Source organism: Desmodus rotundus, chromosome 3, assembly GCF_022682495.2.
Source record: "Desmodus rotundus isolate HL8 chromosome 3, HLdesRot8A.1, whole genome shotgun sequence".
NCBI lineage: Eukaryota > Metazoa > Chordata > Mammalia > Chiroptera > Phyllostomidae > Desmodus > Desmodus rotundus.
The window spans coordinates 52,111,547-52,125,612 of record NC_071389.1 but is presented as its reverse complement, the minus strand read 5'-3'; the positions used below and the strand labels follow the sequence as shown (position 1 = coordinate 52,125,612).

The window sequence follows — 14,066 nt, the reverse complement described above, 5'->3', positions numbered from 1 at the left end:
AGGAAACTCTTAAGAAAGGAAGAGTTCTTCAGGTCTCTGAAGCTGATGAGGGTTCAGGGTCAGAGCCTAGTGACCAGGAGGGAGAGGTTGGTCATTTCGGGTTCAAATGTGCTTCGGTCAGCTCCTGAACAAGCAGCATCAGTATTATGAGTCCATACTTGGAATTACAACTGTGCATACGAATATAAAAAGAAAGAAAAGATTGAAACACTAGGGAAACTGAATTATCAATAAAGAAGAGCTATAGTTTATATAAAGCCAAGCCCACAAAATGTTTCAGATACTGGTACAGAGATACTCAGGTAATAAAATAGATATTTTTATGTTTAAAGGAATAAAACATGGTCTAAAAATTATGAGCAGTTACATGTATGTATGTGTAAAAATAACTTATGGAAAAAGGAATAATCATAAAAGTTAATAAATGGGTATAACAATAATATTAAAATATTTCATAGTAAAACATTTGGATACTATGCAGGAAGTACTTATACCAATTTGATACTTCAATTATTATTGCTTCTTTTATCATTGCTCCTTGTATGCTTTTATTATCTTGTGAGGCAAATTTTATTTTGCAAATTATCTTTTCTATTTTTATGATTGCTGTGTGTATATTTTATTTTTCTTGAAAAAATGTCTTTTTATTTTAAGAAATTTGAAGAATTAAATGTAAAACCATCAGATATAAAAATACAAACAGGAAGAAAACAAGCAAAATAATAAAAATTAAAATTAAAAATAAAATACACACTGTAGATGAGTATGCAGATTAAAATTTCATAATACGTAAGTCAAGTTACCTTGTTGAATTATAACCATCACACATGTGTGCATGTATACACACATTATTCAGAAAATACAATATACTTAATGAAAATGGAAATAATAGATATCTTCAAAAGATAAATTATAGACTCTTTTATCCTTTTCAATTTATTTCAAAATAATTTTGTTTGGAGCCAAATAATATTGTATGTTGGAGCAGTCCAGAGATAGTTCAGTTTTGCTGAAGAAACAGTCTGTGTGGAGGGAAATTAACTATGTATAGAAGGATTAAGCAACTATAAATACATCGAAGATGGGGGCAGACTTCTTAGAAGTAAGAAAAAGAGGAATGATGGTAGACTAAAACTTGTGTTGCATAAGGATTGGAAATATCAGTGTGAATGCAAGGTTTTAAATACATCCACGCCATGTGTGATATTTGGCTGCTACTAAGCAATTAAAATAAATGAATTTATGATACATGAATGAATGAATGATTCTCTAACACATTATTCTAAATGAATGAATCTCTAACACATTATTCTAAATAAAAGATGATGGACATAAATGGTGCCATTTATATAAAATTCTAGAATAGGCAAATTTGGTGATAAAAATCAGGACAGTGGTTAAGTCTGTGGGACCAGGCATGAGAGAACTTTCTGGGATAATGGAAACATTCTGTATCATAATAAGGGTGTATATAAATTTTAATGTACATATTTGTCAAAACATCTCAATTGGCAGTTATTAAAAATCTGTGCATTTCACTTTATAAAAATATATCATTAAAAATAAAATAGTGTTTTACTTACTAAAGTAATTAATTAATTATAGCATTTGTATCAAATAAGCATCTATGAAACAAAAATTTAATTGTAAATAATGGAAGAGCAAATATTGGTCACAAATTAATAAATGCATGACCTGAAATAAATGCTGACGGGAACACAGTAGAGGAGAGGATTATTACATTGGAGGGTGGTGTTATAAAAATTTCATTGAATGGAGAACTGGGAGACAGACAAAATACTTTAAAGATAAGTGATGAAACATAAACACATTAGTTGAAAATCCCAAAGTTAATCTCTCTCTGATGTTTCAAATTTTAAAAAATCAGAAAGGTAGAAATCAATGTGTTACTTTGATTCAACATATATTTCAGAAGAATAATTCTAGGTTCATGGAGTAAAAAAGGAAGATTGACATTAGGCAACCATCTGAAAATACATACAGTTCATGTTTTTTAACTACCCCATCGATGATTGGCACACTTAATGAAGTAGAGTGAGTGTTTGTTGAAATTTCAGGGTCATTTGTGGGTCTTTAAGAAATGCAGTTCAAGCTAAGCAAACTAAGCAAACAACTAGAACAGGAACAGAACCACAGAAATGGAGCTCACATGGTGGGTTATCAACAGGGGAGTGGGAGGGGGAGAAGAGGGGAAGGTACAGAGAATAAGTAGCATAAATGATAGGTGGAAAATAGACAGGGGGAGGGTAAGAATAGTGTAGGAAATGTAGAAGCCAAAGAACTTATATGTATGACCCATGGACATGAACTATAGTGGGGGAATGTGGGAGGGAGGGGGTGGACAGGATGGAGTGGAGTGAAGGGGGGGAAATGGGACAACTGTAATAGCATAATCAATAAATATATTTAAAAAAACACTTAAAAATAAAAATTAAAAAAATTATAAAAATAAAATAAAATAAAAAAAGAAATGCAGTTCAGCTATAGCATAGTCAAGAGGCTGTTGAAAATGTTTTGATATGAGAGGCACAGAAAGTCAACAAAGGAAATAATATACCTACATCTTTTAGCTCTTGTAAATTGGAGAAATAATTTTCTCTGGCGTTCCTATGGTATTGCCTTGGTCCCATTTGCCTCATGCTGAATGACGTATATTAGTGCGAGTGAAGGACTCAGAAATTGTCTTTCTTATTGACCTCATTTTCAAGCACCGATTTTTGTTGAGTTCTTTTCCTCCCAAGAATAGTATATTTCAAAATACAATTGTTGTCTTGAAACTGTTACCACAGGGCTTAAAAAAAATCATCATCTTAAAGCAACTATGAGTAGCTTATATGAAATAGAAAGTGTAGGCTACTGTAGAGAATAATGTCGTGTTCTAAATCTCCCAGAGATTTTATTCAGTCAATTTTCCTTTCTCTCTTTTATATATATATATGACCTGCCCTCATATATAGAGTCTGTTTCCCAACAGTACTGAACAACTCAAACATCTCTTACTTTACAAATGAAAACAAACAAACAAAAGTTCTTCCATTTAAGCTACAACCCCCTTAGGTACTTTTCTCTTTCTTCCGTTAATTCATTCATTCAGGAAAACAACTGTGGACCTTAGCACTGTGCCATGTTTACAGGCTACAGCAGTGAACAGAACAGAGACCTTGCCCCCATGAAAGTTCATTCTGGTGGGCGGGCCAGCAATCAAATATGTCATTGGAAGAATGAAGGCAAGCTCTGAGAAAAAGAATAAGGTAGCGTTTGAGGGAGTGTCCTTTTAGTTGAGACCTGAGTGACAAAGAAGTTAATTAGGAGCATTAAATTCAGACAAAAACAGAAGTGAGCTTGGTGTGTTTCAGGAATGCAGAGAAGGTCATTGCAGCTGGAGAGGAGAAAGCAAGAGGAAAAAGTGGTCCCAGGTGAGTAGGGAGACATAGGCAGGGGGCTAGATTACCAGGGCCTTTTAGCCTGTGGTGAGATGTTCTTCCAAGTACGATGAAAACCCACAGAAAAAATTTAAGCTAACTTTGTTATGGTCTCATTTGTATATTTATAAGATAATACTTTGCCCTTGGCAAATGAGTTTTTGTGAATTGGCATAATATGTTTTTCTTTTTCATTTTTCTATTGGTGTCTAAAAGGTTTCAGAAAATGTTTGCATTTTGAAAATATAATATAGACTCTAAAATACACTTGGAAAATCTACTACAGATATATTAAAGAGCTGTTTAAAATCATAAGGAGATAAACTCTCTGAAATAAAAGTGTGAAGACTTTTTTTTTAAAGGGAGGAAAAGCAATTTCAAAGATCTTAACATAATAAAAATTTCTTGCTTTATTGGGATATGAAAAAATCAGTGAGATACATTTTAAGGATAAGACAATGGTGAGGATGAGTTTGGGGAGACCATGACAGAGAGGTAATATTTTATTTCTTGTATAATGGAAAGCTACCATGTTTTTAAAGCAAGAGAATAATTAATATGATGTGTGTATTTAAAGGATCAATTTGGTTGCTATTACATCCTCTTTATCTTTTATCATTTTACTGAAAAATCCTACCCCCACATCAGCAAAATTTTCTTTGTTACCATTTCTAATGGATACAACTTAACTCCATATCTCATTTCCTATTGCTGGCATTTGACAAGAGTGACCAATCTCCTATTCCCTGGGACGCAGCATTTGCTGGACTTCCAGGAGTCCTGTGTCTCATTCATTTTTATAGCCCCTGCGAAGCCTCCTCGTCATCTGTCTTCAGTTTGTGCAGTCTGGGTGTTGGTTGTTTTCTGAAAGTATCTTGTTCTGGCACTCTCCATGAGTGACGTCATCCAGTCTCACAGTGTCAGTTGCTACAACGGTGACTGCAGAATTCTATCTGCAGTCTAGGATCTCTCCTATACATTAGGTTTGAATAGTCAAATATCTCCCAGTTATCTCAGTTCTGAATACCCACTTCAGACACACCTCTGGCGTCTCAGACACAGCAGGTACAAATGTGGATTTTTAACATTTGCCAACACATTTGTCCCTCAGCCTAGTGACAAAAACCTTAATCCATATCTGTCCCTCCTGCTGTGCCCATTCTAAAATGTCCATTTACGCTGTCAGTCCTATTTCCAAATTATATTTCAAATCTGCCCTCTGTCTACTTGCTTCTAACCTCACCACGATGTTGGTCTAGGAAAACACCATTTCTTGTCTCCCTCGAGACTGATACTCTGTTATATTTTCTCTCTCTGTATATATGTATACTTTATAATACTCATCAAAACTTTAATTACTTTATAAACATCCAAACTTATCACTGCATTAAGCTTCATAAGGCTACAACCACATTTATTTGGTTTATGTTATCACAGGGTTTGGCACACACTCTGAACTTAATAAATATTTGCTAGATAAATGAATAGGTGAAGAATTAGGGCTGAGAATTGTTTCTAGATGAGGACGAAAAATGGCAAAGAAGCTGGGAGGAGACTTTAGTTTAGGTGATGATTTCCAAACTGTACCCGAATCCAAATGTGTGCCCATGCCACATACTTATTTGAACTGTGCTACACTGACTGCTTAGCATAAGGGGTTACTACTAAAATCAAGTATTTAGCCTGATAACTCAGAGTGCACAGAGACAGAGAAGAGAGAAATTGCCAGGGAATAATTCCTAGTAACAGCAAGAAGTCAGTGGTCGGTGGAACATTTCTCTCTAGATGTTTTACTGCAGTCATTCTCTGAATGCAACCTTTTCTTATAATAATATTGTTTTTTATTAATTTCTTCACTTTATAATTAAAGTTTCATTTTAGTTATATTTTATTAAGTGTATATTTCACATTACAATGAAACTTAAAAAGGCAACAATTTTGGTAATGTTGGCTTGGGAAACATGTTCTTTTGACACTAAGATAGAAAAATAATTTGTAAGTGCTATGAGGACAAGGGTGGGCAAAAGTAGATTTTAGTTGTGAGCACACAGAACACAAAGTGAATAGAGCTACCGTAGTAATTATGACCTGCATGACTTTCTCCATGCATACAGTTGTGTACCTTCTTTTGTCTTCCCTTGTACAATTCATGTTTAGTGTGTGAATGTTTGTTCTGCATCAACTTGCAAGAAGAAGGTAATTAAAAAACTGGTATCCATTCAGTAACTCATTCAGGATTCAAGAATTCACTATAACTATCAAATTTTCATTTCTTTCTTGGTAGCTAAGGTGGGTTATATTTGAAAGTGCTGGGTGAAATACAGTATCCTTGTGTAATATGATACCTTTATGCAAAAAATATGAAGCCTTGCTATATCTCCATTATGTTCAGATTATAGCTTGCCTATTCTTATTAAGAAGAAAATCCTAAATTTTAACAGCAATTTTCACCTAGTGGCCACCTATTTGAGATTTTTGTTCTTAAAAAAGTTTGAATCTGTAATTTAGGGTGAACTATGCACAATTACTAAACAGTTTATACATACATTAAACTTTTTTACAGGTGCAAAATTAAGTATCTCAATAGAATCCTTACCAAACTAAAAACAAATACAAGACTGGAAAAAAAAAAAAAAAAAACAGAACACAGGAACCAAGGATTGTGGGATAATTACAAAAGGTGCAACATATGTGTAATGGGAATGTCAGGGGAAAAAAAGAAAGAGGGAAGAAACAAAAGAAACACTTGAAACAATAATGACTGAGGATTTCTCCAAATTAGTATCAGGTACCAAAATGCAAATCCAGAAATTTCAGAGAACACCAAGCATGATAAATGCCCCTAAAACTACACCTTGGCATGTCAGTTTTAAACCATAGAAAATCAAAGTAAAGAATAAAGAAGGAAAGAATAAGTCCTGAATAAAAAAAGAAAGAAAAAGTAGAATACCTTACCTACAAAGGCACAAAGATAAAAATTACATCTGACTTCTCCTCAGAAACTAGTTCTAAGGTATAGACTATTCCTTGATCCCTAAGGGACACAAGGAAGTTGGCAGCACATATGTGAAGGAATCTCAGACTATTTCCTTTGTGAAATCCTGAAATTTCAATTCATATGGACTGTCTTTTGTCTCGGTGGCTGAAGATCCATATGAATGCATCATGTGCAGCCCACTTTGGGCCCTATCTCTTTCTCCCACTGTGGGCCAGGTGTGGGTCAGGTTGTTTCCACATCAAGTCAGAAGTTGACATGGGGATTTTATGTTTGCATGAGAATGTCAAGGGTTTCCTAAGAATTAATTACAAAGTGACTCAAAGGGGTGCAATTTTGTACAATATCCCAACAAAATACTCTTCATAGTAACTTAGAAATACTGTGCTGCTCCATCCTGTTCCGTGAGCAATGAAACAAAAAAACACACATGGGTTGGCCATGCGACGCTGTCCTGATGCTGCTGGGTCCACTGTCACCAGTCACCGGACAAGTCAACACAGACCTTAGACAGTAAGACATTCATTGATTTGTTTCTGCAGTTTTGATTGCATGTCATCAGCCTGGGTGAGTCTGGTGAAAGGAAAGATGCAAAATGCAGCATGTTCTGGACAAGTCGCTGACAAGAGCGGAGATGGATGATTTTGGGAAGGCTGCTCAGTGAGCTGTGACTTGTGAGCTCAAGCCTTTGTCCACATGCTTTTTGTGTTATGACTATTTATCCCTTGTCTCAGAGGTTGATTTATAAAGTTTGACGTGGCACCATATAAACGCAACACCATACTACTTGGAAAACAAGAGAAAAAGAGATATTAAGTCACAGTGGTACAATTGTTTTGAGATATTAAGCCCCACATCATGGCGGGACAAACGCAAACTTATTAGAAGTGAATATTGCTGTCCTTCATACTTGCCAATGGCCTTTTGAACAACTGTCAGGAAGATCTCTAGAGACTCTAAAAAGTTTTGATATCCTGAACGTAAGTATTGCCTACTTCTGCTGACTCACACTCTATCATTCTATTCTGTCTTCTGATCACTCAGTGAGTCCATCTCAAAACAACGACAGTAAAAACACAGATGAAACGACACAGATTTTGATAAAGTTACACATGGAAATAATTTAATAGTGTTGAATTTAATTCATTCCCAACTGTAACCATAGCCAATTTATCTAACAATGAGAATGACTCTTTAAACTGATTTTATGATAAGCTGTGATAGGGTCTCCATATCTGATATAAAACCTATGATTTGTTCTGCTTTTAAAAATGTGGGAAATATTTATAATTACATTTCTTTTGGTTCCATATGCAACTGGTACAAATGCAAACAAAAGCAAGAAATTCATGTAGAAAAAAATGTTAGTCTCTCTATAAGTCAATGAAAATTACTTTTGGCATCTAACTCTAATCTCTATCAGCTTTGTATTTTGCCTTATCACTCCATTCCCAGGATTGTTACCTTTGGCTCTGGAAAGCTCAGGAAGTGGTGCACGAAGGGCAGATGAGGCCCTCCAGCCTTCTGACACATAGCCACACTGTCATCCGCTAAAATTCCTTCCTTCAGGTCTGAGAATTATTGCAATTCCTGAACCTAAGTGCAAGGCCTCTACTGTTCTAGTTTATTCTCTAAGCTACTTCCTTACTCTTCTCTAGCACATGGGAAATATTTGATGTTTCCAAATCAATCTAAGATCATGAGGTAACTGGTAAAACTTAAGCATTTTTGGCCCAGGTACAATGCAGTTGGGGGCCAGAAAAATTGGCATCTACCAATTTTCTCAGAACCTATTAAGGAACATGTAGCTTAAATGTCTCCATTTCATCTAATATCCATGAGGTTATCTGAAATTTCCTTGTTTGCCCCACACTCTTTTTTTTAAAGTATATTTTATTGATTATGCTACTACCGTTTCCCAATTTCCCCGTTTATCCCCCCTCCACCCTGCATCCCCCAACCCTCCAGCATTCCTCCCCATAGTTCATGTCCATGATTGTACATATAAGTTCTTTGAATTCTGTTTCCAATACCATTTTTGACCTCTCCTTCTCTATTTTATGCTTACCAATTATGCTTTTTGTTCCCTGTACCTTTTCCTCCTTATTCCTCCCCTCCCCCTCCCCACTGAAAACCCTCCGTGTGATGTCCATTTCTCTGATTCTGTTCCTGTTGTAGTTGTTTGCCTAGTTTTTGTTTTCATTGTTTTTCTTTCTTTTATTTCTTTAGGTTCATTTGTTGACAGTTTTGAGTTTGTTGTCATTTTACTGTTCATAGTTTTTGATCTTCAATTTCTTAGATAAGTCCCTTTAACATTTCATATAATAATGGCTTGGTGATGATGAACTTCTTTAACTTGACTTTATCTGGGAAGCACTTTATCTGCCCTTCCATTCTAAATGATAGCTTAGCTGGATAGAGTCATCTTGGATGTAGGTCCCTGCCTTTCGTGACTTTTAATTCTTCTTTCCAGGTCCTTCTTGCCTGCAAGGTTTCTTTTGAGAAATCAGCTGATAGTTTTATGGGAACTCCTTTGTAGGTAACTGTCTCCTTTCCTCCTGCTGCTTTTAAGAGTCTCTCCTTATCTTTAATCTTGGGTAACTTGATGATGTGCCTTTGTGTGTTCCTCTTTAGGTCCAACTTCTTTGGGACTCTCTGGACTTCCTGGACTTCCTGGAAGTCTATTTCCTTTGCCAGATTGGGGTAGTTCTCCTTCATTATTTTTTCAAATAAGTTTTCAGTTTCTTGCTCTTGTTCTCCTTCTGGTAACCCTATAATTTGGATATTGGAGTGCTTAAAGTTGTCCCAGATGTTTCTAAGCTTCTCCTCATTTTTTTTTTTAATTCTTGTTTCCTCATTCTGTTCCAGTTGGATGAACATTTCTTCCTTGTATTCCAAATCATTGATTTGAGTCTTGGTTTCCTTCCTGTCACTGTTGGTTCCCTGAATATTTTGCTTTATTTCACTTTGGGTATCCTTCATGTGTTCCTTCATTTTTCGACCAAGCTCAGTCAGTTCTGTGAGCATTTTGATTACCAGGGCTTTGAACTCCCCATCAGATAGGTTAGCTATCTCCTTATCCCTTAGCTCTTTTTGTGGAGTTTAGCTTTGTTCTTTCATTGGGTCCCTATTTCTTTGTCTTGGAGCACCTATTAAGTTGTAAGGGGGCAGGGCCTTAGGTATTCACCTGGGCAAGGCAACCCTCCTTGCTGGTTGTGGCATTGTCTGTAGGCAGGGGCCAGAGAGGGAACAGTGCAGCTCACCTGCTTGGCTCTAGCCCACTTTCCAATGAACCCTCGTGTGAGACTGGGAGTCTCTCCCACTGTGGCAACCCCACCGTAGTCCACAGTCAGCTCTGAGCCTCAGTTTCCCATTCAGCCAGACTCACCAGAGAGGTCCACTGCCTCGACAAGGGTTGTCTCTATCTGCCCATCTTACCAGTCTGGTTGTTCTGGTTGACTCTTTCTTTAATTCCATAGTTGTCGGAGTTCCATGCAGTTTGATTTTCTGGCACTTCTGGTTGTTTATGGAATTTAGATTGGTTGTTATCCTCCTTTTGGTTGTTTGAGGAAGCAAAGGGTTTCTATCCACACCTCCCTTGGACTGAACTCTTCCCCCCACTCTTATACTTTGCCTTAGGGAAACGTGGGAAGGGCACAAATTTATTGAAATACCTTTGCACTGACTGAAATAAAACTACCCCTTGTAGAATGGAGCCTTGAAATAAAATCAAATTCCATTTCACATAGAGAAAATAGTTTCTTTTTCTGCTTCCTCAGTGTATAGTCTAAAAACTATATTTGCTGTATTTAAGTGTTTTCCAGCTATAGCTGTAATAAAAGTAGCTACCTTCTATTTAACTACTTACTACCTTTCAGCTTTCATATTAAGCATTCTCAAAGCACTATGGTATATAATGTTCACAACTGCAGAGCAGTAGCTACTTTATAATCATTTATTATTACTGCATTTTACTAACAAGTATATTGAAGTTTTGTAATATCCTTTACTACGTCAAAGTTACACATCCAGTAATTGATGAAGTCAGGACTTCAACACAGGTAAAATTGATATTGAAATTTATATTCTTACTCTCTATTTGAGATATAAATAGTTTTCAGTAGGGGGACAGATAGATGTGCAAACAGATAATTTGCTTTAGATTCTTATGAACGTGTCATATGGTTAAAGTGTTCTGCTAGTATAGTAGACAAAGATAAATTATTCTACTTTAGTGAGTCATTAATTGTTTTTCCATTTTATATTTATCAACCACAGTTTGAAATAATTGGATCAGATACTATTAAACAAAAATAATTTGATGCATTGCCTTTATATCCGATGTGGTAGCTAGTCTGCAAGACTTCCCTACAGGGACATCAGTCTCTAAGTATTCATGCTTTTGTTTGCTTCTTTCCACTCTAAGTCAAGTCTGGTCCTCTGTAAACATAAAACGTAGTAGAAATGACATTGCTTGACTTCCAGGGCTAGAGCATAAAAGGCCTTGCTGCTTTCTTCTTGGTCTTTTGGAACTCTTGCTTTTGTCAGTCTTCCTCTTGAAAATCAACCACTATGTCTTGAAAATCCCAAGCTATGTGAAGAAACAATGTGTAGACATTTTGTTTCTCTGCAGCAGCTGAATGGCTGGTCAACAGACAATATCGGCTCTGCCATGTGAGAGAGCCATCTTTAATATTCCAGCCCAAATGGCCCCAGATGATTGAAGCTCTGACACCATGTGAAACAGCTGATGCTAGTCAATACATGAAACTTTGAGATAACGAAATAGGTGTTCTTTCATGCCATTGAGTTTTGGGTGGAGGTAGGGAGGCAAGGTTGTTGTATAGATATAAGTAAGCAGAATATTCAAAAAACCTAACTATATGTCTAACTTTCTATGTGGCTCTAGAAACACCACTAAACCTACATAAACTTTACATTTTAAACCTGTAAAGTATATAAAATAACATAGTACTTGAACAGGAGTAGAGTGGAATAGATATTATGTGAATGGATTTTTAAAACTCTATAGTGACCTCTAACACTTTTCTGTTTTGATTTTGTTTTCTTTGATAAGGTGCCATATAGAGAAAGATTAAATGACTTGCCAAAGACCAACAGCTATTATGTCAGTAAACTAGATTAAGTCCAATAGCTTCTATGACCAATCCTCTTTCTACTTCACGTGTTCAGTAATATCATTATGCATGAATATGTTTTAAAATTTATGATGCCCTTCACATACAATGCGTTTTTTCATAGAAATGAGAAGTCATTTTCTTTATCAAGAAATGGATAAGTACTTCATTTTGAAATGCATGCTTTTTGGCACATTATGTTGATGGTCATTGAATATAATTTTGTTTAAAACAAATGCAAAATATCTCTTTGTCACTGCACAACAGTAATATTGATCACATTATTTTTTAGGTGGACATTTATAACATTTTGCATATTTATATTATGTTCTCACAGCATAGCTTACATCCTGTATTACCTCTTTAGTGTATAAATGGAAGTAAAGATTTATTTTTTAGCTAAGAAATCATATGGCAAATTATTACAGATAGCTTTTAGAAAAATTTCATAAATGTAAAAGAGTATTATGTACATTTAAAAACATAAAATGAAGCAATTATGTAAAAATAAGATTTTTCGCATGACTTATGGAACTCTGTCTTCTGTTTCTTCTTTTGGTGAATTCTATTATTTTAAATAGTTTAAGGAGCACATGATCTTTTTGTACATGTAGAGCTGATGATCATCAGGCTGGACGCTTTTTTAAAAAAAGTAAAATCAACTGTAGCCATTATGTTGAAATCTCAGACCTCTATAGGACTCAAATAGTACCTTTTCATTTTATATTTTTGTTTTGTTTTGATTTAACAATTCGTTATTTTCATAGCTGTAATCTTATAATTACATGATAAAAATAACCCAGAAGAATCAAACTATGTAGCAATGAATGAAAATGTGTGAGAGAATTTCTGCATTCAACATATCTGAACGAAAAACTAAAGTCAAAATGCAAGGTAGAACAAAATTGTCTTTAAAATATCAGTTCCTTTTCTTTATAAAAATTACTGAGTCTACCAAGGAAATACAAAAAGATAAGTCTGTAAGTAAATAATAGTAGTGTTTAGGCTATTACCGTGCAGGTTGTCCTCAAGGCCCATTACACCCTGCTTGGCTGCTGCTTGCACTCTGCTGGGTTCTGATCCTTCCCTGAGTCATGGTCTGGATCATTTTCATCTTCTTCTTCCCCTTCCTCATCCGCTTCTTCACCTTCTTAATCGTAATCACCACCATCTTCTTCAATAGCTTCTCCAATAAAGTACAACACTGATCTTGGGATTATATGATCACATAAAAAGTGACCAATTTCAAAGTCTGCAGCAAGGACAGCTTCAGCAGCAGCATCCAGATCGCCACTCTCAGGAACTTAGGGAGGGCAAAGAAATTAAAGAAAGAATCATTGGAAACTGTTTTGGTCACAGTACAAACTCTCCCACGTCCCTTGTGTTTCTGCTTATTTCTAATGGTTTTCAAAGTGACATTCTTCCCTTTTTGCCAATTTATCTGGCTCCCAGTACCACCCATAATTTCTGGTCCATCAAAAGAAAAGGGATCAGAATCATCTGGTTCTGACCTCATCCTATATGTCTTTGTCAACACTTCACTTGTGAAATATTCATTGGGTTCGTAGGGAAATTCTAAAACAAAGCTCATAGGCTGGCCAGCATCTGAGAACTTCACTTCGATATCTTTCAAGTGCTCAGAATAGGCTCGTCATGTTCCTGAACCGTCCCACCGAGCAAGGCAACAGTTTTTAAACCTGTCAACCAAACTGAGGGATTCCCCTGGGGTCTTGTTTCCCTTTGTCCTTTTCCTCATCTTCAATCTTGGCCTTTTCTTTCAGCTCCTCCGAAGTTTCATCTTCCTCATCTGGTTTCCATTCACATTCTTCTTCCCTAGGTTCATAAATTGCATTCATGATTTCAAATCACTTACCAAATAAAGGCTGACAGAGAACAGCATACTCTCTCTCAAGATCATGAACTTTCTCGCAGAACTTGGCTTCTATCTGGGCACGTTTAACCTGAAGGTTTTTGACAGCATTCACTCGTCTTTAAACACCGTAGGCAAGATTTCAATGTGTCCTGTTGGGTTTCTACCAGCCCATCAAGTCTTTCTTGGGGGGCAGCAAGAATCTGAGGGTTTTGCATCATCTGAACAGTCAGCTGACATGCTTTGATTTTTGTTTCTTCACGAGTTTCTTCTTCTTCTACTTCTTCAACATCATCCAAATCTTGATCAACTTCAGACTGTTCTTTGTTGTCAATGTCTGCCATGTTGTAAGAGCTCCAAATATTGAAGGCTAGCACGGGGAGCCAGGCCCCGGAGCTGCACAGTCAGTGACTCAGGGAGGCAGCAGGAGGAGCAGGGGGCAGCACCACGAGCAGATGGTGCTTAAAAAGTAGTGTTTTTCATTTTAAATCTAAATCTGCGGACTTACTTTTCTTTGCATCTTGGGTGAAATCTCAGTCTGCTATAATTTTATGATCATTCTCAAATATTTAAACTTACTTTGATCATTTTAGCCTCATAAACAGTTACCATTTAGCTGT

General features: G+C 36.0%; 1 pseudogene; it reads right to left on the bottom strand.

The window, feature by feature from the left end:
* Window positions 1-12,613: 12,613 nt before the first annotated feature.
* On the bottom strand, window positions 12,614-13,819 carry LOC112309116 (nucleosome assembly protein 1-like 1 pseudogene; annotated as a pseudogene).
* Window positions 13,820-14,066: the final 247 nt, after the last annotated feature.